We start from the raw sequence: 27,980 nt of genomic DNA on the forward strand, positions 1-27,980 counted from the left end.
CATGAAGCAAAAGCAAAACATATTCAACGTTTTCTTAGTTCCATCATGCTCTGTCATTGAAATGACAAAACATAAGCTTGTTTCTTAGTTCCACTGTGCTTTGTTTTCTTTTTTTATCTCAAAATAGAATATTTTTGGACTGATTTAATAAGAATAAGCCATTAAGATTTAAGGCTAAAGCAAGAAAACATAATATTTGTTTAAAAAAATAAAACAGAGCACGATGGAACTGACCATGGAATATTGAACAACAAGACATAGCATGAAGAGAGAAGGGAATTACCGGACTTACCTGCTATTCTTCGTCACCGGTAATGGTTAAGAATGCTATCACCACCCGTAATGGCTGATACCTTGTCCGTTCCACCGGTTCTGGAACAATTAAAACATAAAAAAATACATTAGTTTTCAGGGGATGTAATGGCCAAACCAAGGATTAAAAAGAGGAAGAAGAACCATGGCTAGTATCCGGACGAAGGTTGCCGCCGGTCGCCGGTTGCTCTGGTCACTAGCCGATTGAAAGGTAGAACCCTGACCCTGGACGGAAATGAGAGGGAGAGGGAGGATGGGGACTGCGGAGGGGAGAGAGACGTGGCGGTCCGGTCCATGAATGCGAGTTCAAGAACCAGCGTGCAGCGTGGGTTCAATTCGGTATGGGCGAGAGGGTGGTGAGAGGGAAGCATCTCGCACGTTTTTATGACGCACACGTTTTAAAGACGAGTGGCGCATATTCATGCTGCGCGAACAATGCGCGCATCAACCCTACCTGAACTGAAGCCGAACTCATATATAAGATGTTGGATTTTTATACTCTCTCCTTTGTAATGGTTGTGTATAATGAAATTAATCTTCAATTAATTTAGTGTAGATCGTAGAGTCTTGAAATTTGTATTTTTGGCTTTAATTAAGTTTGTCCAGATTCCATTTTTTCGCTCTTTTTTTGGGTAAAATATATATAAAATCCTCACTGAGTTTTCTGATAATCATAAAAACCTCCCCCACATTTTCACTTCAATAAAAACCTCTCCTATAATTTTGATAAAATATACAGTTACCTCCCATCATAATTCCAGATGAAAAATAATGATATAATATATTTATTTTTTGAAAACACCTTTCTTGCCCTTATATGTATCAATTCAAATATAAAATTATCAAAATATCCAAAAAAAATTATTCATCTTTGCCCAGTAACTGATAACCAGAGATGGCGTAGAAAACCGAATGGATCCTCCATCCTTTCCATTCCCCCTCTCTTCATTTTTCTCTCTCCTCCTATCACTTTCTATTCTATTTCTTGGTTTTTTTTTTTTTTATTTCTTGTAAATTTAGACTACGATCCACAACGAATAAGAAAGATAAAATAGAGAGGAAATGAAGAAAAAAAAACTGAAAGCATAAAAAAAAAGATGTTCTTTTATCTTTGAAAATTAAATCCTTTATTGCATCCACAATTGATGATTCCACATTGATTTCCAGCAACTCACACGACAATCCTCATTTGCACGCTCTCAAAATGAAACAAGTGTTGCTAAAAGCTGGCTTAGTGAAAGAGAAGGGTCATTGGCCCCACACTTCAACAAACGACTCAAATTGAAATTTTCTGATATGGCATTTCTTTTCGCAAGCGGGAGAGTCCAACCAACCATAGGTAGCTGGCTAGATTCCTCTTTGAGTACCCATTTGGCCATTCGAATACCGTAACGACTTGCACCCCCAGCTTACAACCTTTCATTTTCCCCAGACTATGTCTGAAGAGGGAGAAAGGGAATAGGGGCCATAGATTTGATGGACCATGTCTCAAGCCCTCTATCTATAACTGATTAATGAAAGAGAATGAAGCTAACTTTAGAGAGAGAAGGCCGGCGGCTTTGATTTTAAGTTATTGGAAAAAATGAACAATGTTCTGGAGGGTATTTTAATAAATTAACATCTAAATCAAGGTTTTTAAAATGGAATCCCGCAACAACGAATTGGTCATGGTCTAATTCTTGGGTTGAAGGTCCGACCGTTCAAACCAAACGGATGGTTTATTCTGATAAAAAAATAAAAAACAGTCAAAACCGCTGAATGATTCAACAACTCGGGTCAACGGTTTATTGACAAAATCAATATTTTTTGACAAATTCTAGGAAAACGGATAAACATAAGGGGCAAAATAGGCATTTTCTTAAATAAGATATCTTTTTAGAAGAAATAAAAAAAGCAACTCCGAGTGACACACCCAACCTAAAACAGCAAAACCTAACTGATAAGAACAACTTTTAGGTCCTGATATCAATAAAAATAATATTTTTAATAAAATTTAAAAAATAGATGGACATTGCTGGAGTTAACGAGGGGGTCATGGGCAGTGGCATTGATGAATAATTTAAAGAGGAAGAAGATGAATAGTATTCTCGCCCTTATTTGATATTATTTAAAAAAAAACATTTATTTTTAAAATTTTATTTAGGAAGGGCAAATGATCGTCATGCATATCGCGAAGGCAACAAAGCTGCCGATTGACTTGCCAACTATACTCATTCTAGCTATCTTTCATTTGATGTCATTCCTAGAGCTTTAAGTTATTGTTCTCAGAAAGGAAAATGATGAACGACGACCAGCCTGTATTAGCGATAGCTTGCAATGGCGACCAGCCTGTTTTAGCGACAGCGGCAACCAGCCTGTAACAGAGGCAGACCCATTTGCTCAAACTTTTTAGCGACAGCTTGCAATGGCGACCAGCCTGCAACGGCGACCAGCTTGTATTAGCGGTAGCTTGCAATGGCGACTAGCCTGTAACGGTGACCAGCCTGTATTAGCGAAAGCGGCGACCAGCCTGTAACGACGACCGACCTATAACGGCGAACAGCTTGCAACGGCAACCAACCTGTAACGGCGACCAGATGGGGTATTAAGAAGCTCAACTCCCTTATACATCATGCTGTTCGGCACCCCAACTATTCGACAAAAAGTCAAAATCAATATACAGGTCAGTAAATTATATGTTTTGTGAAAATCCTGTTCAACTACTCTGAAATCATGAAATTTCTATCTTGGAATTCAAGGGGATGCAATGGCCAAGAAACCATTAGATACGTCAAAAAGTTATGCAGATCCTCATAGGAAACCAAGCTGGATGCCTCCAAAAGCATCAAACTCACCAAAACCTTAAACTATCAAAAATTTTGCTTTGCAGAAGTCAAAGGAATGTGAGGAGGGCTGCTATGTGGATGTGGATGGAAGGATGACATGCATGGTAACATTCAGTGATGACCATTTAATTTGCATAGAAATTAATGAAAACCCCCTTCATCTAAATGGGAAGCTTTATTGATATATAGGCACCCCGAGAGAGATAAAAGAAGCCAATTCTATGATAGAATCAAATCATGGTCGGATCTTTGTACCAAAAAATAGGTTATATTGGGTGATTATAACGATCTATCCTCCTCACAAGAATATCAAGTTCCTTTTGTCAACAAATACAAAATATCAAAATCCTTTGTCAATTTCATAGACTTCTGTGGACTCCAAGACCTAGGATTCATAGGTCCACCATTCACATGGAACAATGGAAAAAACAATCTTGAAAGAGTTTGGGAGAGGCTAGACAAGGCATTTACAACCCAATAATGGTTGGACCTATTTCCAGATGCTAAGATTGGCATCTACCAATCATTGTCCCATCATCTTAGACATGCTACCCACCCAGCAATTCATAAGAAGCCAATTCCATTTCCAATCATATTGGGGAGAAAATAAGGAATGTAAGGAGCTTATTGAAAAGAATTGGAGTAGCAACCGGAGGGATTCCCTAGGCTACATCTTCCTCTCTAAGCTGAAATCGTGTAAAGTGAATTGAAGGAATGGAGCAAATTGAAAATTGGGAAAATCGAGGGACAGTTGCACAAAATAAAAGATCAAATCAGTTACTTACAGTCACAAGAGATTGACAACAAGAACATATCACAACTTAATTCCCTACAAATACAATATGACGAATGGCTGCGAAGAGAAGAGCAACTATGGAGATTAAAGTCCCGTGAACTTTGGATTTCAGTAGGAGACCGCAATACAAAATTCTTCCATCAAACAGTGAAACACAAAAGAAGAAGAAATGGAATTTATTGGATTAAAGGTAGTGGAGGAAATTGGATAGTGGACAAACAGGAGATACGGAATTCATTTCAATCTTTTGTGGAATCCTATGCAAATGTAGAAGAGCATTCTGACTTGACATTTTTTGACAGTCTCTCCCTCCCCCCATTGACGGCTGAACATCGGGAATACCTTTTACATCCACCATCAAGGGATGAGATATCTTTGATAATGAAACAAATGAATCCGCACAAAGCCCTTGGGCCAGATGGGTTCTCAGCTTTCTTCTATCAACAATATTGGAACATAATATGGGAAGACATCTATCGGATGATTCAAAGGTTCTATTGGGCATTTACCAAAAGAATTGAACAACACAAACCTTGTATTCATCCCCAAAAACAGAGCTCCGGAATGCCTAGCCCATTATCGCCCTATCAGTCTTTGCAATGTTGCATATAAGATGATCTCAAAATGGATGGTCAACAGACTCCAACTTATTTTGCATGAGCTGATCTCACCAAATCAGACAGGATTTCTCAAATCTCAACAGATTATAAACAACATTATCCTATCAAGAGAATTTGTGCATAAAATGAGGAAGCACAGAAAAGGCAAATGTTGGATAGCTCTCAAGTTGGACATGTCAAAGGCTATTGACCATATGGGATGGGATTACATCATATCAGTAATGGGAAATATGAATTTTCCAGAGCATTGGATCAACTTAGTCCATGAGTGCATATCCACTCCCACCTTCTCAATCAAAATGGGAGGAGAAGTTTCAGGACACTTCCATCTGAAGAGAGGACTAAGGCAGGGAGATCCCTTATCACCATATTTATTTATCATAGGGATGAAAATCCTTACACAATTAATCAACAAGAAAATTTCTCTAGGGAATTTGGAAGGCATTAAACTCAACCTGGACTCCCAACAGATCACATACCTTTTTGCAGATGACTGCATCACTTTTTATAAAGCTGAATACGACAAAGTTAAAAAGCTTGAAATCCTTGCTACAAAAAGTTTGAAGAAGCTTCAAGTCAAAAGATTAACTATAGCAAGTTAAGCATCCTATTCAGCAAAAACATTCACAAACAACATAGGAAATTCATCTCAAAACACTTAGTGGTCCATATGAGCTTTGAAGCCGACAACTATTTGGGTGCGAAGCTATGGCTAGGGAAAAACCTCACACAACAACACAAATACCTCACTGAGAGGATTAAATCAAAAACAAAATCTTGGAGACCAAAATTGCTTTCTCAAGCTGGCCGCACCACTCTCATCCAAGTAGTCAATCTATACCAACATATACCATGTCCACTACCATGTTACCAAAAGTTCTTATTGATAAATTGGATAAAGAACGAAGAAACTTCTGGTGGTCAGGCAATGAAGAGAAGCAACAAAAGCACCTAATCTCTTGGTCAAAACTTTGCCAACCAAAATCAAAGGGGGGATTAGGCTTCAAATAAAGTCTACATATGAACAAGGCCATGTTTGGGAAGCAAGTATAGAGAATTCTCACCAACCCCAACACACTCCTAGCCAAAAACATCAAAGCAAGATATATCAGAAACCACAACCCATTTCAGATTGAACCAAAAGCCCATTATTCTCTCTAGTGAAAACATGGAGTTAAAATCATGAAAGAACTCAAAGCAGAAGTGATTTGGTTGATCAAGGATGGATCAAGTATCGATGCACTGCATGATCAATGGATTCCAACACTACCTGGAGGGATTCCCCAACTATCAAATAATGGTTTGCAAGATTGAACTCACTTAAGAGTTTCTGATTTGCTACTTTCAAATGGATCATGAAATCTACAAACTCTCCAACAACACTTTACAAAAAAATTCGATCAACCATATAACTCAAATAAGGGTAAACTCACAACTAGAAGCAGGTACCTTGTTTGGAAAATGAACAACTCAGGTAGATACACTGTCAAATCAGCATACATATCCTTCTCACAAGCCTCCCCCTCATCTTCAAATCAAGTATTTGATTGGAAGCTACTATGAAAACCAAAAATCCCATACAAATTCCAAGTTTTCATGTGGAAGGCAATACATAGGGGTATCAAAACAAAAGAAAAATGCAAGGCCTGGCTCCAAGAGCAAGACATGCTATGTGCTACATGTTCACAAGAAATTGAATCACTTCACCATTTGTTTTTTCACTACCCTCTGGCTAGAGCAATCTGGTGCCATGCTCAAATAAGAGTAAACCCAGAACACACCAGAGACAAACCTTTTCATCTGTACCTTACAGAATGGTTCTACTCATTACTAGGCCATCTCTCCGAAATGGAGAAAATCTACATGCTCTCCAAATTTCAGGTGATACTATACAAGTTATGGGAAGCAAGGAATCAATGGATCTTTTAGAAGAAAAAATTCACCCCTTGAAAATCATTGAATTAGCTTGCAACATCCTCAAAGAATTTTTAGAAACTGCAAAAGAAGAGAATGCACACCCTGTCACAAGGTCAAATCCGGTCACTCCCTCATTTACCTTGTTCACAAACGACTCATTTGATGAAAAAATAGGTCAGGTAGGAATTGGATATGTACTCAAGAATTCATAATCAAAAACAATCTTGGAAGCACAAGGAATAGCATGCAAAGCAAATGGGAGAAATGATGCAGAAATTAGAGCTCTAATTCAAGGTTTGGAATCAATAATCTGTCACAATTGCAATCATTTACTGGTTTACTTAGACACTGAAGGACTGGTAAAAAAACTCAAGAACCATTCCCTTGATCGCTCATGGGTGGATTAATTTCACTGGGGTACCATTCAAGCCAAGACTCAACACTTTTAGACAATAGAATTTGTATATATCCCTCATACAAAAATCAAACTAGCTCACCTCTTAGTATATAAAACTTGTTTCATGGTGAATCAGAAAGACACCATGTTCTAGATCATTCTGATGTACTAGCTTGGAATTGATAATAGAACAAGAAATTTGCCCGAAAAAAAAAAAAAAAAACTAAAGCAAGGGACAGAGGCTACATAAACCAAAATTGGCACTTCAAACATTAGCTAGACACAAAACAAAGCCAGCACCCAACCTCGGCCGACTCACCTAAAAAAGAACCAAACATGACAGAAAAACCAAGACACTCAGGCAAATACACTAGTGGGCCAAAGTGTCCCTACCTCTACTTCTTCTACCCCTCCCCCTAGTGCTATGCACCCCATGGGAAGGAGGATCGACAACCAAAACATCATAACAATCTTGGACTCTTTACTTCAAAAGGAAAAACTAGAGAGTTCGAAGAGTAACCTGACCACTACAGATCTATAACATTTCAAAAGGTCAATTACCCCCACCCTATGCACCAATGCCCGCCCATGAATTGGCATCAATTCCGAGTTGGCACCTATCCCAACTGTACTTTGTGCCTATGAATTCTGATCCTGGGCTAAACCGTCATTCTCCCTAATTTATTTGAGCTGCTGCCAAACTGAGCTCAAAGGAACTAGTCCCTGAGAAAACATAGACATTATGGGTTTCAACGCCACTCGAGACAAGCCCAGCCCGAAAACCTGGTCACCCAGTGGAGGAGAGAACGAGATGGGGTTTGGGTTGATCCATGGAGGATGTAACGACCCCGAAGTCCAGAATGCTACACTTCGGTGCCTTCCTCGCTTGCCTGAAATTTTTGAAGGAAAAATGAAGAGGGGGGATCGCTTTGCTTGGGAACTCTAACAACCAAGTACTCATCAACACAATGTCTAAACTGACTCTTGAATCCATCAGTGTCAGATTTGTCTTCCTTCCCATCGAAACTGACTGGCGATGGGAAGAGACCTTTAATAGATTGTGTGGACCGGATCAGTCCACACCTAGGGTGGCGTTTTGTAGGTGTTGGTCTACACCACACTTTTTGATTCCATGTATCTCATATACATTTTATGGGAGATCCAAACAATCGATTATAAATGTCTAATTTTTGCATTTTATATGATAAATAAATTGAAAAAAGGCATCAATATGTATATACAATAATTGCATTTTTTAAATAATTAAAAAAATATTATTTAAAATATTAATGAAATAAAAATTAATATTTTAAATATTATTTTATTGATAAAATATTAAAAATTAATATTTAAATGATAAAAATAGAGTTGAGAAGGAGAATCGTCAGACTTGTACTAGAATAACATTAAAAATTATTATTTTATTGATAAAATATTAAAAGTTTAAAATTATTAAAAGATTAAATAAAATAAGAGTAATTGGACCAATGTAACGCAAGTGCATTACACTGAAACCTTCCACAAACTGTCAACACTATAGTATGGGTCATCCACGAGAAAATATTGTGGATGATAAATTAGGGTGTGACTCGTCTCTATCACGTTATTTTGTGGACGATGACTATCCATACATACCAAAACACCGTATCTTACTATGAACAGGACAAAAACAATCCCGTCCAAGATATTTACACATTATCGAATGCCACCTAAGTCCGCATTTCTGTCAAGGAAGAGAGGTGACATTTGCAACCACTACAAATGGTCAATATTGAGTTTATGAAAATATTTTTATATTTTCAAGAAAGAGAGGTGACATTTTATATTTTATCATTTTTTGTTGTTTTCCACTACAAATGGTAACATTTGTAGTGGAAAACATTTTATCATTTTATAGTGGAAATGTCACCATTTCCACTACAAATGGTGACATTTTATATTTTATCATTTTATCATTTTTTGTTGTTTTCCACTACAAATGATAAAATATAAAATATTTTATCATTTTATATTTTATCATTTTTAACAGCACATGAGGTAACATTTGCAACCAGAGCTGCATAGATTCTCAACGTATACGATGGTTTCATCTGACAAGAGAAGTATTATGGTCCACCGGGATATCTTAAAAAGGCAAAACTATCCCCTAACATTTTCGAAATAACACAGATGATTACCCCTAAACCAAAAAATCTAGACCATTTTATTTCAGATGCCCCTGATTACCCCCAAACTGAATTCATCAAGTCTTCTAACGTCCACACACGTTGTTGAAAGTTCAAAATTCAAATATTCCTTTTGAATAGAAGATAACCATCCCTTTATCGATTAGTGGGGAGATATGGATTCCTTCTCATTCATTTTTTTTAAGAATCGTGGACTCTTGACCGTATTGAAATAAGATGTTATATCTCCCGGCCCCCAGGAGTCGGTTTCTAAATGAGATGCACTCTCTCTCTCTCTGGTTTTGAAAACATCTGTCTCTAAGAGCATTATTTAATAGTCTTGGAGTATGACATGAGTGTGAGCGGGAAAGGGCTCTGGTAACCCTTAGTAAAGTTGTGGTGTAAAGCAAGCAAAGGATCAAAGAATTTGTTTCGTCAAAGCTTTTATAAGGTAGGTTAACTGATCTTACTGCTATGTTTCATAGGTATTAGAGCCAAGTTGCTTGCTTTCACCTTATTACGTCTTGAACTTGTTTCGTATACGTATGGCATGATAGCTTAAGATCGATGGGAACTCTCTGCATGTTTTCTTTTGAGTTTTTTTTTTTTTTTCATGTTGGAAAACATAGCTTAAGATCAATGGTATCTTGCAGTAGAAAGAGTATTAGGACTTAAAATTTATATATATTGTGTAGTCCTGATGGATGCTCCTAACTAGAATTTTTGCCTTAATTATAGGATGTATATAAGCAATACTATAGCCAGTCAAAAGTTTCTACAATATTTTTTTTTTTTTTTTTGTTTTTTGAAACATTGCTTAGATAGTGCATTTTACACCTCCTTTCCCTCAAACAATAGGCTATGTTTGGTTTAAAGGAAAAAGTAGGGAAAGGAAGGGAAAGGTGAGGAAACCTTTACAAACCTTGTATATGTTTCCCTATCTTTCTCTTCCTTTCCCTACATTTTCCTTCAAATCAAATATAGCCTTAGGCTCCGTTTGGTTTGTGGAAAGATTTGGGTGGGATGGGAAAAGATGGGATGTTTGGTTTGAAAGAAAAGGTAAGAAAACCTGTACAAAATTTGTAAAGATTGTCCTACCTTTTCTTTCCTTTCCCTACTTTTTCTTTCAAACCAAACATAGCCTAATTGGAACTTGAATTCCTAAAAGGCCAATTAAGGGGTTTTCTGGTCCTAATTTGACCCCAATTTTAAATTTCTATAGTCTTCTAGTATGATCTATGCTCACGCAAAATTTCATGAATTTTTTTTTGGGCACCCATTTTGTAGTTTTATCCTGTGTGTATAGGTGAACTGGTGGGTTTATCATATATATATTGGAGTTCCTATGTTCTTGTTTATTTATTTATTTATTTTATGGATTTATTCCTTATTAAAAGTGGATAATGGGATGGGTTCCTAAAATTTAAAATTACTGGATTTAATATTTAGAAAATTTGAGAAAGGAGCTTAATAACATTTCCCATTAAACATGCTGATGTAAGTCCAATTCAAACACTTTTTTGGGTTATATCTACTTTATTCAAAATTCAAGTTGCACTTTAGTGAGAGTGACTAATTTCCTATGCCTTAGATAAATTTGTATTATTTTTTTGTATCTTAATACTAAATTTTTTATTAATTTTTTAAAAGTTTATGGTTTATAATTTTGTTCCGTATTATTTTAGGTAAAAATGTTTTTGGTGTGAAATTATTTCTCAATAAAGTTGGCTAAGGGAAAATTTGGTATTTAAAGAAATTTAATGCATTACATCAACATTTTTTTCTATTTTGGATGCTAACGGAAGGAAAATATCTGCACCTTTTTTCAAAACAATGTGGGAGGCTTTTGTTAAGGTCAAAACATATGTAGTGGAGGTTCATAGGATTGTTAGAAAACCCGAGGTTTTTAAAATTTTCTCTATTTTTAAATAGAACTTAACTTGATTTTAAATTAATTATACTATATTTATAAATTTTTCTTTTTACTAATCCTTATTAAATATAATATATTATATTAATTTTTTTAATTTTTCAATGGAATTTAAGTTCTTTATTAAAAATTATTTATAAAACTATAAATTGTTAGATAATTAATTTTGTATTAGTTTTTATATTAATTTTAAATGGATATTAGTTTTTAATTTATCTTATTACATTTTATTATTTTTCTATTATATTACTAAAAATATTTTTATCAATATTAATAAATAATTATTTTTATCTTATTTAAGTAATTTAATAATTTTTTTTTACTATGGTTAATTAATTTATATTGTTCCAAATGGAATATAATTTTTATGTTGTTTTTAACTCGTTGTTTGATTCAAATGGTTAAACAATTTGATCCATCACTCAGCCTTATTTTTAATTTTGGGTTTCCTAAAACCTACAATTTTGCTAAAAATCGTTGATTTGGTCAAAACTCATTCAACCTAGGCGGTTGAACCATTGACCCTTTTGGTCTAATCATTAGGTCATGGGTTACAATATACAATGTACTAAAAGTTTCTAGAGGTCAAGACTTAACTTTGTGCTTAGTTGTCTGATTGGGGTGATCTTTTTATTTTTTATTTTGGATAACTTTTCACGATCTTTGCAACTCTACTATACAAAAAAACTCTTTTTTGTCTCAAATTTCAATTTGTTGCTCTTTTATTTATAAAAATTGAAAACTAAAATAAAAAATACAAATTGAACCTAAAATAATATATACACACTCAGAATGTAGTTATATTATATCATATTATACATATGCAAATGGATTATGTGTCATGGTTTGATTTATCCAACCTAGACAGTTGAACCGTTGACCTGTGACCTAGAGGAAAAAACTATTCAGCCTCCAAGGTGATTTTTAAAACATTGGTTTATTTGTTGAATAAATTAAATAATATTTATTCTAAAATATAAATTACTTAATTAATTATCTTTTAAATTGAAGTAGATTATTTAGCTTAATAATATATTATTGAATATCTCCATTTCAATATAATTATTTTTATTGATAATTATAATTTAATATAAATATATCTAATGTATATAAAATTATACTTAAATTGAAATGGATATAGATATAGATAAAGTTAATGAATTTTAGGCAATTTAATGGAGTAATGAAGAGAAAAAGATAAGTTATTGGCCACTTGAGTTATTTTGTTCAATTTAAAATGAGAAGAATTCAAAAGAAACTAGGAAAAAGATAAGTGTTTCTAAAAAAAACAACAAAAAAAAATATAAGTACTTCTAAAAAATAACCAGAAAGTAGGAAAGTGGTAACTTGGCACACTCCATTTTAATATATAGATATAGTTGGTTAGGTAAATGATGGATGAACTTAACTTTCCAAATAGTTTCTAGGGGGATGCACTTTTCACTATTGCCTACATCTATAACCAAGTCCCAAGTATGATAGTGTTTACCACTTTATATGAGTTATGGAATGACAAGAAGCCTAATCAGATCATCTCCGCTCTAAGGTTTTGTTAGTTATGTTGGAAACCCCACACATAAGTATGAAAAGCTTGGTCCAATGGAAAATAAGTAGGTGTTCGATCATTAGATATCTTAAAAATTCAGAGGCATATGTGATGTATGGTGAACATCTTGATGGGGGTACGGCTGAAATATTGTCCCACAATGTTGAATTCCTTGAGGATGAGATTCTAAGTATTAGTGATGTTAAAAGTTGATCTTGAATTGTATAAGTTACACAAAAAATCCCACCATTACGTTGTGAGGGAGGAGAATTTAAAACTCATCCTAAAATTGCCAAGGATAGTAGAAGTGTTTTACTTCTACTGAAAATGCACCTATGAGCTAGGATGTATCTATGGACAGTAATCCTCAAAGTTCTCGTAGAAGTGAATACAGACAAATTCCCTCTCATTATTTTGAAATCAAAAGGGAAGTGTTCACATGCGCTCCGTTTGATATTGATAAGCTTACATCTTATCAAAAGTCTTTATCTTCACTTACATGTGGTTAATAGCTAGTTGCAATGGGGGGATAAGATGGACTCAATAACAAAAAACAAAGTATGGATTTTAGTTGACCTTTGCTTAGGTGCAAATCTATTGGAAACAAATGGGTTTTCAAGATCAAGATTAATTCACAGGCGTAAGGTTCAACTCGTGGTGAAGGGTTATACCTAAATAAGGACATAACTATGAAGAGACATATTCAATAAGTCAATAGTGGTGAGATTTTCTTCCATTTATCTCATCCTAGTCATAGTTGCCCATTTGGATTTTATAGTTATTTCAAATGGATATCAAGACTGCATTCCTCAATAAAGAATTAAATGAAGAGATTTATATGGATCAACCTCTTGGATTTGTTACTGAGGGGCAAGATGATAAAGCATGTTCTTACAAATAATCGATTTATGGCCTCAAACAATCATCTAGGTAGTGGCACATGAGGTTTCATGAGGCCATGACTTCCTTTGAAATGACCATAGCTAATGAAGATCGCCACACGTATGGGGATACTGTTTCTCTCTCTGTATGTAGATGACGTTTTATATTTCTATTGACTAGAAATAACATGGAGATGATTAACACCACTACCTAAAGTATGGTTGTCCTCCACTTTTGAGATGGACATGGGTGAAGCTAACTACGTATTTGGAGTTAAGATCCTCAAAGATCATTCCAAAAGGCTTCTAGGTCTGTCTCAAGAAGCTTAAATTAAAAAAACAAAGATAGAATAGTTTGGGATGCATTATTCAAAACCCAATATGGATACTCCAGTTGAGAAGAACCATAGTTTATAAGAATTAAGCATTGCCCTATGACAAATGAAAGAAAGAACAAATAAGTAGGGTTCCTTTTGTGAGTGTGACCTATAGTCTAATGCATGCCATGTTATGTTCTTGTCCCAATATTTGCTTCGTAGTTAGACTAGTAAGTCATTACCAAAGTAACCCTAGACCTATTAACAAGCGGTGAAAAGGATCTTCCACTACGTATACCTTTATGATACTAATCTCGTTCTCTTAGTAGACTTGGGCATGATAAGTGTAGACCGGTAGATCCAACTTAGAGTTTACATATATACTTGGAGGACGAGTTATTTGTTGGAATAGCAATAAACATGATTGCATTGATCTATGCACAATGGGGTCAAAAGTATGTTGTAGGTTGTATAGTAGTTTAGGAGGTTGTATGGTTGAGGGGTTTCCCATATTAATTAGACATTATAACTAGTGCAAACAAAGTTATAGTAGTCTACTGTTAGTTGTAATACAAGTTGCAAAGTATCCCAAGTTCCATTTTAGAAAGCATATATAAACTTACTATCACTATATTCAAGATGTAATCAACCAGGGAAAGGTGGACGTGAAACATATCTCCACTAGTAGAATGGTGGTTGAGGTTGACCCTCTAGCTAAGCCCATTACTAGAGATGTATTCTTGTCTCATGTTAGTAGTTTGTGACTACATAAGATTTGATTTAGCTATTGATGTATTGGACTTTTAAATATTTATTGTATCTTTTTTTCATTAATGAATTAATTGTTTCTTTCATTGTGTTTTTTCGAGGCACATAACTGCAATTTCTCCAAACTTAGATCAGCCCTTTCATCATATGGGTGATTGTCGAAACTAGAATAATCATGTTGGCATTGTGGTTAGTGAGCACATGATAATCTTTATGCATAAGGATGTGAATAAGGTGTGTTTGGGATTAAAGTCAGTCTAAGATGAGACTCAAAAGAGTCAAATATAGCAACCTTAATTAAGCATTATGTAGGCAACTAGCTGGAAGTTAAGATGTAGGACTGTCGCATGTACTATTATTAAGTGGGAGCTTTCACCATATCATAAAATCATACTGTATAACAAGTAACTATAATGAGTGTGAGCCTAGGGGTGCTCATGGTTCAATTACATTTAACCAAATCAATCCTATCAATTTCTTAAAAGTTCAAACAGAAACCAAAGCAAATCAATCAGTTAGCTGGTTACCAGGTTTGGATTTTTGTTTTTTTTTTTTTTTTTTTTTTATAATACATATTATAAATACATAAAATATATTATAAATAATACATATACACCAGTGGATTCGATTAACCAGATTTTTTTGTTTGGATTACCAATTTTGATTCAGTTTTTCATGAGCACCCTAGTAAGCCCTATATATTTATATATGATAAAAAAGATATTCTCAAAAACATCTCTAAACAGGTGTATCGGGCACCCAAGGCTCTGATATAATATATCTGAAATAAGATGCATTATATCAATCGATACTTTAAAATTCTTGACTGGCATCAAAAGAAACAACTGGAAAACCAAGTAGGGGTAATAAAGCACCCAACACGGGAATGAGACAGCTTGAGGTGCAAAGCGCGGGCAACTTTGTTTGCAGCCTGATTAATACACTTCAAGCTTTCAAAGAGCAAACTTCAAAAATCTGCTAGAGATGCCAGATGTCAGACAGGATAGGGAGGTGTAAGCTATCCAGTGTGAAAAGAGAGCACCAAATTGACTAACTCCAAGGAGTCGCTTTCCACCTGGATATGGCCTATGGGAGACTCCCCATCTAAGACCAGACTTTCAATTGGTAGAGGTCCTAGAGGAGAAGGGGCCGCCACTCTAAAACCCCCAAAAGACAGTAACTGTGCCCCTCATCATCCCTGAGGATATAGTTTATAACATCCACCAAAAAGGTTTGAGCTCGCATCGTCTGTCCCCAGGGGACAGAAATTTTTCTGTCCCATCCAATGAAGTTGAACACGCCACCCTCCTCTCTTTCTTTCGAAACTGACGGAGTCTTGACGGCTAACGGCAGTCTGAACTCAAAAACAATTTAAATTTAGTAAACCCACTTGTTCCGCTTTCGTTTCACCCTGTCTACCTCTTTCGTTTCTCCCTCTCTCAGTTCCACCCGCTCTAGTTCCGCTTCTTCTTCCCTCTCCCCTGTATGCAACTCCTCCATTTTTTCCCTCTCACTGGCAAAGGACCTACTTTCCAGCAACCCATTGTTGGATCAGAACCCCAGGACTCATGCAATGTACAACTATACAAGGTGGGATACTTTGTTAATTCTGAAAGGTGATAGTATCCACCAACAAGTGTGAATGCTAGACAAAGGATTGCTCTCAGACTTGCAACTAGATTTTGATTGCTTTATGAGTTTAATGTGTAAGAAGGTAGATTTGAATCCTGCATTTCGTTATCTCAATGGTGGTTTCTCAGTCATAGAGAGAAGTCATACACAGAACACAGAATTGCCATTTTACTTCTATTATACTAAAGTTGTAAACCCTGTATATATAAGGTTTAGTTTGGAAAGAGTACAAATACAAAATATGTATAATACAGATACATACAAAATAATACAAAATATGAGATTTTGCACTCTACATATTTGCATTAGTGCTTCAAGCCATGTCTCGAAAATCGGAAAGGCATGACTTGGAGCAACACCAAATTTGACGTTTCCTGGAGCTGCAGCTCATTGCTCCAATAGAAGTGATGTGGCATTGGATATGGGTACCAGTGCTGAAAACGTTTCTTGTATCATTGATACCAAACAGAAAAAGTTGTTATTGATCCAAGAAACGTCTTACCTAACAGCAATGATTCTAAACAAAAAAAACACCATTTTTTCAAAAAACGATACTTCCAACCCACACATCAGCAGCACGATTTTATTTGCTGCATCTGCAGCATCAATGCCAAACATATACTAAATTGATACCGAAAGGTGCTTCAATTTGAGAAACGAGAAATTGTGTATTAATGTTTTTATAAACCCAGGAATAACAATTGCAAATTCAAGGGAATAATCATTAGGTTTCCTTGAAGCATGATGTTCTGCTTGTTCAAGATTGGTGTGGGTGACTAATTGGCTATGATTGGCAGAGAACCCCTTTTATTTGTCGGTCACTTATCTCATTATTGGTGAAAATTGTTGGTACTCATAAAACGTGATATTGGATATTTCCACGTTGATAATAGATGTATACGTTTTCTTGTCTACCTCCGGAGCCTCTCGTGGCCAGAGCTCTGCTGAAGTCCCCTTTGCCAAAAGCTTGTCACTACCCTCTACCAGACCATCTACCGGAAGCCATGGATGGAAAATCTCGGGCAACCCACTTGGCAACAGAAAGCCATGGGTGTTGAGGTTGGGTTAGTGGAAGTGGAAGACTGATATTGATTTTTAGAAAAAATAAAAAGCAAAAGAAAAAACTTTGGCCAGTTAAGGGTTTGGCTAGGCATTTATTCACATGTCACAAAATATATGGATTTAAGGTTGCATTTGGCATTCTTTATTTTAAAGACTTATCTTTTTTTTTGCTGTTAAAAATTCAATGTTTACAGGGGCATTTTTTTTAGCCCAAACTTTACTCCAGATGGTCACCTAACATTGTCAAAAGACGTAAAAAATAGATATAGAGGAGGACATAGCCCACATTGCCCCAAATCCAAAGAGAATAAAGTTCTCCCACGCATACTCAACCCTGCCCAACAAAGAAATAAGCATTACAAACAAACAAACACAGAACAACAAAGAATCATCAACCAATATGAATTCCCATGTAATCCTCCATAAATAACCTAGAGAACATTCTAGAACCATCTTAGGCTTCGGTCATGGAACCCTTCATTATTCTAAAAATTTTCAAAATATGCATTGCATTTTGTTCACCCTCTTTTGTCTAGCATTTTAAAAACCAACCAGGAGGCTGAACCATTTTCCCCTCAACCATCTGGGTTGGACGGGATAAACAGTAACATGTCATCATATATATATGCACATAATGCTTTGCACATGACAATTTTAGATGCTTCCAAAATTTTGTACAATTATATATATATATATATATATATATATATATATATATATATATATATATATATATAATTCTTATTTATCATACTTATTTTTGTTCAATATGATGAATACATGATATTAGAGATGTTTATAAATGTGTATTATCTTTTTAATTATTATTATTATTTATTTATGACATCAATGGTTGACACATTTGATCCTAAAAGTTGAATTATTAACTCGCCACACTTATTTTTCTTTAATATAATTAATATGAAATATTAGAGATGTGCCCAAATGTTTTCTAAAAAACTTATGTATCTTCTGTAACTTCATATTTTTGTTTTTTTAATTTTTATTATTTAATTATGACATCAAGGTTTGACACATTTGACCTAAAGGTTGAACTATTGACCTACCACCAAATAGGATAACAATTTCACTTTTTGACTAGTTTTAATTTGTATTTCATTTTCATCATCAATAATAACAATCATTGTTTATCACATTTATTTCTTTAATATTATTAATATAAAATATTAGTAAAGTTCTAGATTTTATTATCTGTGTTTTATCTTTATTTAATTTTGAAATCAATGATTGACACATTTGATCCAAAATGTTGAACTATTGATCTGCCACTAAATAGGAAAAGAATTTCATTTTGGATCGATTTTAAATTTTGTATTTCATTTCCACCTTCAATAAAAACAATTATTAATTATCATAATTATTTTTCTTTAAGATGATTAATATATAATATTAGAGATGTGCCTAATTTTTCTATTCTTTTTTCTATCCTTGTAAAATTTTTTTGTATTTATTTCTATTTTTAAAGTTTTATTATTTAATTGTAGCATCTTGGATTGACCCATCTTGATCCAAATGGTTGAACTACTTGACCACCACCAAGATGAAAGAGTAGTTTTGTTTTTTGGGTTTGGTTTTAAAAACATAGAATTTATATTGTTAAAAATATTGGATATAGATTTGATTGATAAATTTGGTGCAAAAAACAAAAAAAAACTTAAATATGGGATTCAATAAAAGAGAATAGGAGTTAATACCTTAAATGTATAGTAGTTCAAATTATATTTTTGCCCTCACAATTAGAGATGGACCAAATTTAAAAATATGAGTGCTTTAGTCAAACAAAAGTTTCCACATTCTCATTCTCTGCATAAATGTATGTTATATAGAATAAATAATATATAATTACATTATACATGTAATATATGTATATGTTTGTGTGTTTTATATTTTATGCCTAATTTATACTTTTTTATTTTTATAAATAAAAGGCCAAAAATTGAGATTTGAGGCTAAAAAAGGTTTTTTTTTTCTTGACAAAAATAGAGGGGCAAGGCACTTTTTAACCTTGGGATGCATAGATTGTGAAAAAACCCAAATTAAAAAAAAAAAAAAAAAGATAACCCCAATTGGATAACCGAACATGAAGTTATGGCCCTTAAAAGTTGCATGTTAATTGTAATTTTTAAGCCATTAACCGGGTCAATGGTCAACCACAGACCAAGTTAACAACCTTTAAAAATAAGGAATGTGTTTGTACATTTATTTAAAAGGTGAAAAGAGGTTTCTACAAGTGTTAAGGCACAAAGGAGGTTGAAGTAATTGTCTCGAGGTTTAACTAATTTTGCCTTTATCTATATGATGTTAATTTTTTATAATGGCAATTTAAATAATTTAATATTGTATATCACGGATTTAAATATATAATGAGATACAATACAAAATTTTCAAAATACAAGTATCTTTTCTTATTTTTTAAAATAAATGTACAATAAACAAAATTTCAAAATATAAATTTCTGATTTTTGCATAATGTTTAGCTATTCAAATGTTTTAAATTTTAAATCTCATAAAATATATTTGAAGTACATGCCCTTGATCTAACTTGCATTAAGTCATAGGCAAATATTTTAATCTGGGATTATAAGTCATAGGCAAATATTTTAATATTGTAAATCACGGATAAAAACATTTAAATAAATATAATACAAAAATTTCAAAATCCAAATTTCTTTTATCTTTTTAAAAGAAATGTACAATAAACAAAATTTCAAAATATTGATTATTATAAAACTATAATACCCCTTGTAGTTTTATGGATTTACTAAAATCTATCCTATAATTTGCATTTTACTAAAACACTCCTATAGTTTGCAACAATTTACTTAATCAAACTTTCATTAGATGAAAGTGGAAAATGGCAATTTTGACCTTAACATCCCTTCAAACAAATTTAATCTATAGAAAACAAAAATGGAAATATCATTCTTGTTCCTATTAAAACACGGACAACTCTATTTGGCAAAACTTGTTGTCTGTTTGAAGAAAGACAAACCATTGTTGACAAAGAACCTTGGATGCCATTGTTCTCTTTTTTTCATTCTACTGAAGCCAAACATGTTTTGATAGATCTGAAATCGATTCTTATTTCTTTCAAGAAGTTTGATATATATATAAAGTTTTAGGGGTACTTTTGGAATAAAAAAGCATGGGCTCATGCCTTTAAACATTTAATACAAAAGGATTCTTAACAGAAGATCTATTAAGTAAATTGGTTGCAAATTAAAGGAGGTATTGTAGTAAAATATGCATGAACTATAGGGTTAGTTTTAGTAAATTTGTGAAACAAGGGGTGTTTCATTTAGGGGTGCAACTTGGGCGACCCAACCCGAGCCCAAAATGACCCAACCCAAAATTTTACATGAGTTAGGCTTGGAATTTTGGTCCTTGGGTTGGACTCAGGCCCAAGAGTTCGAGCTTTTTAATTTTTTGGGCTGAACCCAAGCCTAGCCCTTAGGTAGCCTGAACCCGGCTTAAGCCCAACCTGATTATACACATACATATATGTATTTACATATATACATACATATTTGCATATATACATGCATATATGTATATATATTTTCATAAATGCATAAATACATGTATACTTTTAGAGCAGATTCATTAACCAACCCGAGCCTAACCCGAATGCATCAAATTACAATTTGGGTTGGGCTTAGATTGGGAAAATCAGGCCTGACCTTAGGCTTAATCCGGGCTTGGGCCTTAAGCCCAAATCTTAGAGTTGGGCTTGGGTTGACCATAAACCCGGCCCAACTCGCCTAACTTGCACCCCCTAGTCTCAATAAAATGTTTCAATAAAAAATTTATTATTTATTTATTTTTCTTAGTTTAAATATAGAAGTCATGATTGTCCTACTTAGAGGTGTAAATCAGGCCATACCGCGCACGACCCGACATGGCCTAGCACGAAATTGGGCCAGCTCAACACAACGGCATGCAAACCATGCTGGGCACGACACGATGGGTTGGGTCATACTGGGCTTGGGTTTTCAAGCCCATGGAATGGTATGGCATGGCACGACTGAGCAGGCTGTGCTGCTTGCGGCCCGCATACTGACACAGCCTAGCACAACCCAGGACCGTGCCGATTATGTATATGTATGTACACACACACATATATATATATCTATATCTATATCTATATCTATCTATATCTATATCTATATCTATATCTATCTATCTATCTATCTATATATATATATATAATTTTATTATATTATTTCATTTTATTATTGCATATATAAACAATTGTATACATCAAAATTCATATAAAATAAAATTTTAAGACTTTTTTTTAATTTTTTATCTATTTTGTTAATTTACTTTAAATTTTTTATTATTTTTTCATTTTTTTTAAAAAAATACCTTTCATAGCTTGACCCGATCTGTGGCCCGGCCTGGCCCAAGGCTTGGCCTGTGGACCAGCCCGGCCTATAGCACGGCATGGGCCAACGTGGGCTTGAGCCATGGACCATGCCAGGGCGACCCCCCGAAGTAGGAAGCATGGCCCGACTCAGCACCACCCAGCAAAAGCACGGGGCGCCCATAGGCTGTGCCATGACCCTATTTACACCTCTCCCTACACGCTACTTTGCTTAGTGTTAATTATGTTTGCCTTGCTGCTCACCAGGTACATCTTATAAATCTCAACCTGAACAAAGAGGTTATGCTTACATTCAGCTGGGCATGGAACATAGGAACTCCCACCAGAGATGGCGCCTCACTTCCCTGATTATCTTTGCTTGCAAGTCACTGATCTCTTCTGGTTTTCCCAAGCAGCTTACAGCTGTGAACAACGAGGAGCTCCATTTCAGGCTCCCACGCACTGATTCTTACATCCTTGATATATTACCTGATGCTGACGAAATTCACGGGAGTGCATTACAACGCATTGACCAACAAAAGCTGAATCAAATCGTAAGGGATAAGAACCTCGAAGATTTGAGACGGCATGGAGGAGTGCAAGGAGTTGCAAAAGCCCTTGAAGTCGATGTTGGGTGTGGAATCAACGATGTAGAGTGTCGACGTGATATGTTTGGTTCCAATACCTACCAAAAGCCACCTCCCAAAGGTCTCCTCTATTTTGTGTTGAAAGCTTTCAAATATAATGCCATTTCCGTCCTCTTGGCTTGTTCTATACTGTCTCTCGGATTTGGCATAAAGGAAAACGGCTTCAAACATGGATGGTATGATAATGGAAGTATCACCATTGCAGTACTTCTGGCGGTGGTTGTTTTTGCAGTGCATAACTTCAGGCAATCTAGACAGTTGGAAAAGATATCGAGCATCCGCAACAACATTCAGGCTGACGTCGTCAGAGACGGGTGTCGGCAACAGATTTCCATCTTCGACATCGTGGTAGGAGATGTTGCATATTTGAAGATAGGTGATCAAATTCCTGCAGATGGCTTGTTCTTGGATGGCTATTCCTTACAGGTGGATGAGTCAAGCATAACTGGGAAGAGTAACTATGTGGATATTGATGCCACTGAGAATCCTTTCCTGTTATCGGGCGCCAAGGTGGTGGACGGGTTTGGTCGCATGCTTGTCACTTCAGTTGGCATGCAAACAGAATGGGGCAAGTTGATGAGCTCAATAAACCGTGATATTGGTGAGCGGACACCATTACAAGCTCGCCTCTACAAACTACTTTCGTCTATTGGCAAAATTGGTATAACAGTGGCCTTCCTTGTACTTGTAGTGTTGTTGGCTCGTTACTTCACAGGAAATAGAGAAGACAATAATGGCACTAAAGAGTTTGTTAGCAGCAAGACAAATATCAATAAAACTTTTACTGCAATTGTGCGCACTGTCGCTGATTCTGTTACCATTGTTGTTGCTGCTATTCCGGAAGGCTTGCCATTGGCTGTCACGCTGATTCTTGCTTATTCCATAAAACAAATGATGGCTGATCAAGCGATGGTTCGAAAACTCTCTGCTTGTGAAACAATGGGCTCGGTCACTACTATCTGCACCGATAAAACGGGCACATTGACCATGAACCAAATGAAAGTGGCTGAATTTTGGATTGGCCTACAAAAGATGAGAAATGATGCCTTATCAACAATTGCTACGAGTGTTATTGAATTGCTTAACCAAGGAGTTGGTCTGAACACGATTGGTAATGTGTATCAACCTACTTCAGGAGCAATACCTGAGTTCTCTCGGAGTCCAACTGAGAAAGCCATTCTTTCATGGGCTATATCGGAACTGAACATGGATATGGATGAATTGAACAAAAATTGTACCATTCTCCATGTTGAATCGTTCAACTCAGAGAAGAAAAGAAGTGGCATTTCAGTGAAGAAGAAGGGTGAGAAGATTATCCATGTGCATTGGAAGGGGGCTGCAGAGATGATACTAGCTATGTGTTCAAGTTACCATGAGAGTACAGGAACCATGAAATCCATGGATGATGATTGTAGGATGAAGATCAATCAAATAATTCAGGATATGGCAGCCAACAGCCTCCGTTGCATTGCTTTTGCCTACAAGAATATCTTAGATGAAGAGTTCAGATACAATGAAAACAAGAAGGCCCAGCAAAACTGGGGAGAAGATGGTCTGACGTTTTTAGGTCTAATGGGTTTGAAGGACCCATGTAGACCAGGGGTGAAAACAGCTGTGAAAGTTTGTGAAGATGCAGGAGTGAGCATCAAAATGATAACTGGAGAGAATATTTTCACTGCAAGGGCAATAGCCATTGAATGCGGGATTCTTAAGGCAAATCAAGATATGAGTAATGGAGAAATTGTTCAAGGTATGGAATTTCGAAACTACACAGAGGAAGAGAGAATGTCTAAAGTTGATAAAATCCGGGTAATGGCCAGGTCTTCCGATTTTGATAAGCTTCTAATGGTACGATGCTTGAAACGAAAAGGCCACGTGGTAGCTGTAACCGGTGATGGGACAAATAATGCGCCCGCTTTCAAGGAAGCTGATATTGGGGTTGCAATGGGGATCCAAGGCACTGAAGTAGCTAAGGAAGGTTCTGATATTGTCATACTGGATAAAAACTTCGCTTCTATGGCCAAGTTAGTGAGATGGGGGAGATATTTTTACAACAACATTCAAAAATTCACCCAAATACAACTCACTGTGAACGTTACTGCTCTTGTGATTAACTTTGTTGCAGCAGTCTCTGCTGGCGAAGTCCTGTTAACTGCAGTCCAGTTGTTGTGGGTTAACTCAATCCTGGGCACACTAGGCACTCTGGCTCTAGCAACTGATCAACCTACCAACGAGCTCATGGAGAAACCACCAGTAGGTCGGACTGAACCAATTATAACCAATGTCATGTGGAGGAATATCATTGCTCAAGCTCTGTACCAGATAACTATACTTTTGATATTACAGTTCAAAGGCACATATATCTTTAAGGTAAATGAGAAAGTTAAGGACACCCTAATTTTCAATACTTTCGTGCTTTGCCAAATCTTTAATGAGTTCAATGCACGGAAGCTTGAGAAGAAAAATGTCTTTGAAGGTATACAAAAGAATTGGTTGTTTTGGGGGATTATTGGAATAACTCTCATTTTGCAGGTGATGATGGTGGAAATTTTTAAAAAGTTTGCAGATACAGAAAGGCTAGATTGGGGGCAATGGGTTGCATGTATTGGAATAGCTGCTATATCTTGGCCAATTGGTTGGATTGTCAAGTGCATACCGGTTTCAACTGATACAGGCTTATATAGGTACAAAGGGCTTAACCAAACTATCAAGGAGAAGAATCTGCACCATCTGAAAGTGTCATACAGTGGGGTTGCTGGAGTTGCCCGCTTTCTTCTAGCTGATACAGTTAATGGGATTTCTGATAGTGCCGAAGAACTAGGCCGCCGCCGTGACTTGTTTGGTTTCAACACATACAGGAAGCAAAAAGGCTCCTTCCATTTTATTTGGGAAGCTTTTAAAGATACTTCCACTCTCATTGCCTTGGGCGCTGCCATCCTTTCTCTGTTCTTCGGAATCAAAGCAAACGGGCCGAAAGATGGTTGGTATGATGGTGGGAGCGTGCTGTTCACTGTCTTTCTGGTTGTTGCTATGTCTGCTATAAGCAAATTCAGGCTTTCAAGACAATTTGAAAAGACATCGAATTTGTGTAACATCATCCAAGTTGAGGTCATCAGAGGCGGGCATCATCTACAGATTGCCTTTTCTGAAATTGTAGTGGGAGATGTTGTATGCATAAATGTTGGTGATCAAATTCCAGCTGACGGCTTGTTCTTGGATTGCCACTCGTTAGAGGTGGATGAATCAAGATTGACTGGGGAGAGTAAGCATGTGGCGATTGATGGCAGCAAGAATCCCTTTCTCCTCTCAGGTGCTATGGTAGTGAATGGCCATGGCCACATGCTCGTCACATCTGTGGGCATGAATACGAAGTGGGGCCATGTGATGAATTCGATCAACCATAATGCAGATCAGCAAACCCCACTACAAGCTCAGCTTGATTATCTATCTTCTTTCTTATGTAAGGTTTTTCTGGCAATTCCATTCCTTGCTCTATTGGGAATGGGGGTGCATGACTTGATGAGAAACCATGAATTAGATGGAAGCAACCCCAATATAAACAATCTGATGAACGCTTTGTCAGGTATGCGGGGATTTGTGTCTGTAAATGCTGCAGTTGCAATTGTGGTGGTGGCAATTCCTGAAGGCCTGCCATTGGTTATTATTAACACTCTAACTTACTCCATGAAGAAAATGATGGATACTCATGCAGTTATGGTTCAGAAACTTTCTGCCATTGAGACTTTGGGCATAGCCACCACCATCTGCATAAATAAAACCAACATGTTGACTTTGAACCAGATGGAAGTCACAGAGTTTTGGCTTGGTGAAGAAATAATGAATGACGATGCATTCTCTGCAGGCTCAGCAACAGCCTCCCATCTTTTAGAAATGCTACAACAGGCAATTATTCTGAACACAGTTGAAGTTTATGACTGTAAACATGCTTCAGAAATGTTGCCCCTCTTTTGCAGTAGCCTAACGGAAAAATGCATTCTCTCATGGGTTGTGTCAAAGTTGCAAATAGATGTGAATATGGTGAAGGAAAGTTGCACAATCCTTCATGTTGAAGCCTCGAATCCAGAGAAGAAACGAAGTGGTGTTTCCACAAGGAAGAAGGGTGACAAGACAATCAATATACATTGGAAGGGAGATGCTGACATGATATTGGGAATGTGTTCACATTATCATGGGAGAAATAGGACCACAAAAAGCATGGATGAAGGCAAAAGGACGGAGTTCAAGCAAATAATTAAACATATAGCAAGTAAAAGCCTTGGATGCATTGCCTTCGCCTACAAACAAATCCAAGATGTAGAGGAGAGTGAGGAAGTAATGGTTCAGAGGCTCCAAGAAGATTGCCTGACCTTATTAGGCCTGGTAGGTCTGAAGCATCCATGTCCACAAGCTATGAGCATGGAGGTGAAGGCTTGTACAGATGCTGGGGTGAATGTCAAGTTGATAACTGAAGGTGATGTCCTTGATGCAAGAGCTCTAGCCATCACAAGTGGAATACTTGGACCTAATCATGAGGACCCAAAAAATGAAGCAGTGGTGGAAGGTGAGCAATTCAAAAACTACTCACTTGAAGAAAGAAAAGAGAAGGTTGATAAAATCAGGGTAATGGCAAGGTCTTCCTCCTATCACAAGCTGCTCATGGTACAGTGCATAAAGGAAAAAGGCCATGTAATTGCAGTCACTTGTGATGGCCCAAATGATTTGCAAGCAGTCAAAGAAGCTAATGCTGATGTTGTGATTGCCACAGGGACACAATACATTCAAACAAAGGAGAGTTCAGACATCATCATTTTAGGTGGTAACTTCATTTCTGTAGCTGCAGTTTTGAAGTGGGGAAGATGTATCTACAACAACATCCAAAAATTCATCCAGTTCCAGCTCACAGTTAATGTCTCTGCCCTAGTGATCAACTCCATTGTAACTATTTCTTCAGGTGAAGTCCCTCTAACAGCATCCCAGTTGTTGTGGGTAAACCTGATCATGGACGTATTGGGAGCCTTGGCACTAGCAACCGAGCAACCCAGTGATGAGCTCATTGAAAAGCCACCAGTGGCTAGAACAGAGACCCTCATCACCAGGGTCATGTGCAGGAACCTCATAGGTCAGGCTCTATTTCAAGTGACCATCGTGCTGACCCTACAATTCAAGGGAGTTCATATCTTTCAGGTGAGCAAGAAGATTAATGATACACTCATTTTCAACACTTTCGTCTTCTGCCAAATCTTTAACCTTTTCAATTCAAGGACGCTAGAAAAGAATAACATACTTAAGGGGATACATAAGAACCAATTATTCCTAGGCATTGTGGTGATAGCTGTAGTTCTTCAAATGATGATGGTGGTATTTCTGAATAGATTCTCCAACACTGAGAGGTTGAATTTGAAGCAATGGAGTGAATGTATTGGACTTGCAGCTTTATCTTGGCCAATTGGTTGGGTTGTCAAGTGCATACCAGTTTCTTCTAAGCTACTTTATCATAACCACCATTTTGCTTCCTGTAAAAAGACTGCCTAAAAGAACTGGTAAATAGTGCTCAGTGCTTTTTCTCAGTTTCCACTTGTAAATAATGGCCGAGTTCCTTTGTGATTACTGCCTGAGCTCAACAGGGAAATTTCCACCAAGTTCCAATACCAATTACTCAAGATGAAGGTATATTTTGCAAGGTCAGAGTACAGTTTCCAGATTTCATCACTTATCTCTCGCCCTCAAAAATCTGTGCCATCATTTAATGTAGATGGTATTATACGCAGCATGAAACAG

General features: G+C 36.1%; 1 long non-coding RNA gene and 1 pseudogene across 2 annotated transcripts; one reads left to right on the top strand and one right to left on the bottom strand.

Moving 5' to 3' along the window:
• The first annotated feature begins 9,280 nt into the window (after positions 1-9,280).
• Positions 9,281-27,806, top strand: LOC104613242 (calcium-transporting ATPase 12, plasma membrane-type pseudogene; annotated as a pseudogene). The gene is made up of 2 exons (XR_016080573.1): positions 9,281-9,483; positions 21,823-27,806. The product of XR_016080573.1 is annotated as a calcium-transporting ATPase 12, plasma membrane-type pseudogene (transcript).
• Positions 15,012-22,006, bottom strand: LOC148804118 (uncharacterized). The gene is made up of 2 exons (XR_016080575.1): positions 21,867-22,006; positions 15,012-17,502 (listed from the first exon to the last, which is right to left on the bottom strand). It is a non-coding gene; the product is annotated as an uncharacterized LOC148804118 (long non-coding RNA).
• Positions 27,807-27,980: the final 174 nt, after the last annotated feature.

The sequence above is a fragment of the Nelumbo nucifera genome, chromosome 1 (genome assembly GCF_055504915.1).
Source record: "Nelumbo nucifera cultivar China Antique chromosome 1, China Antique-T2T, whole genome shotgun sequence".
In the NCBI taxonomy this organism is placed as follows: Eukaryota; Viridiplantae; Streptophyta; class Magnoliopsida; order Proteales; family Nelumbonaceae; genus Nelumbo; species Nelumbo nucifera.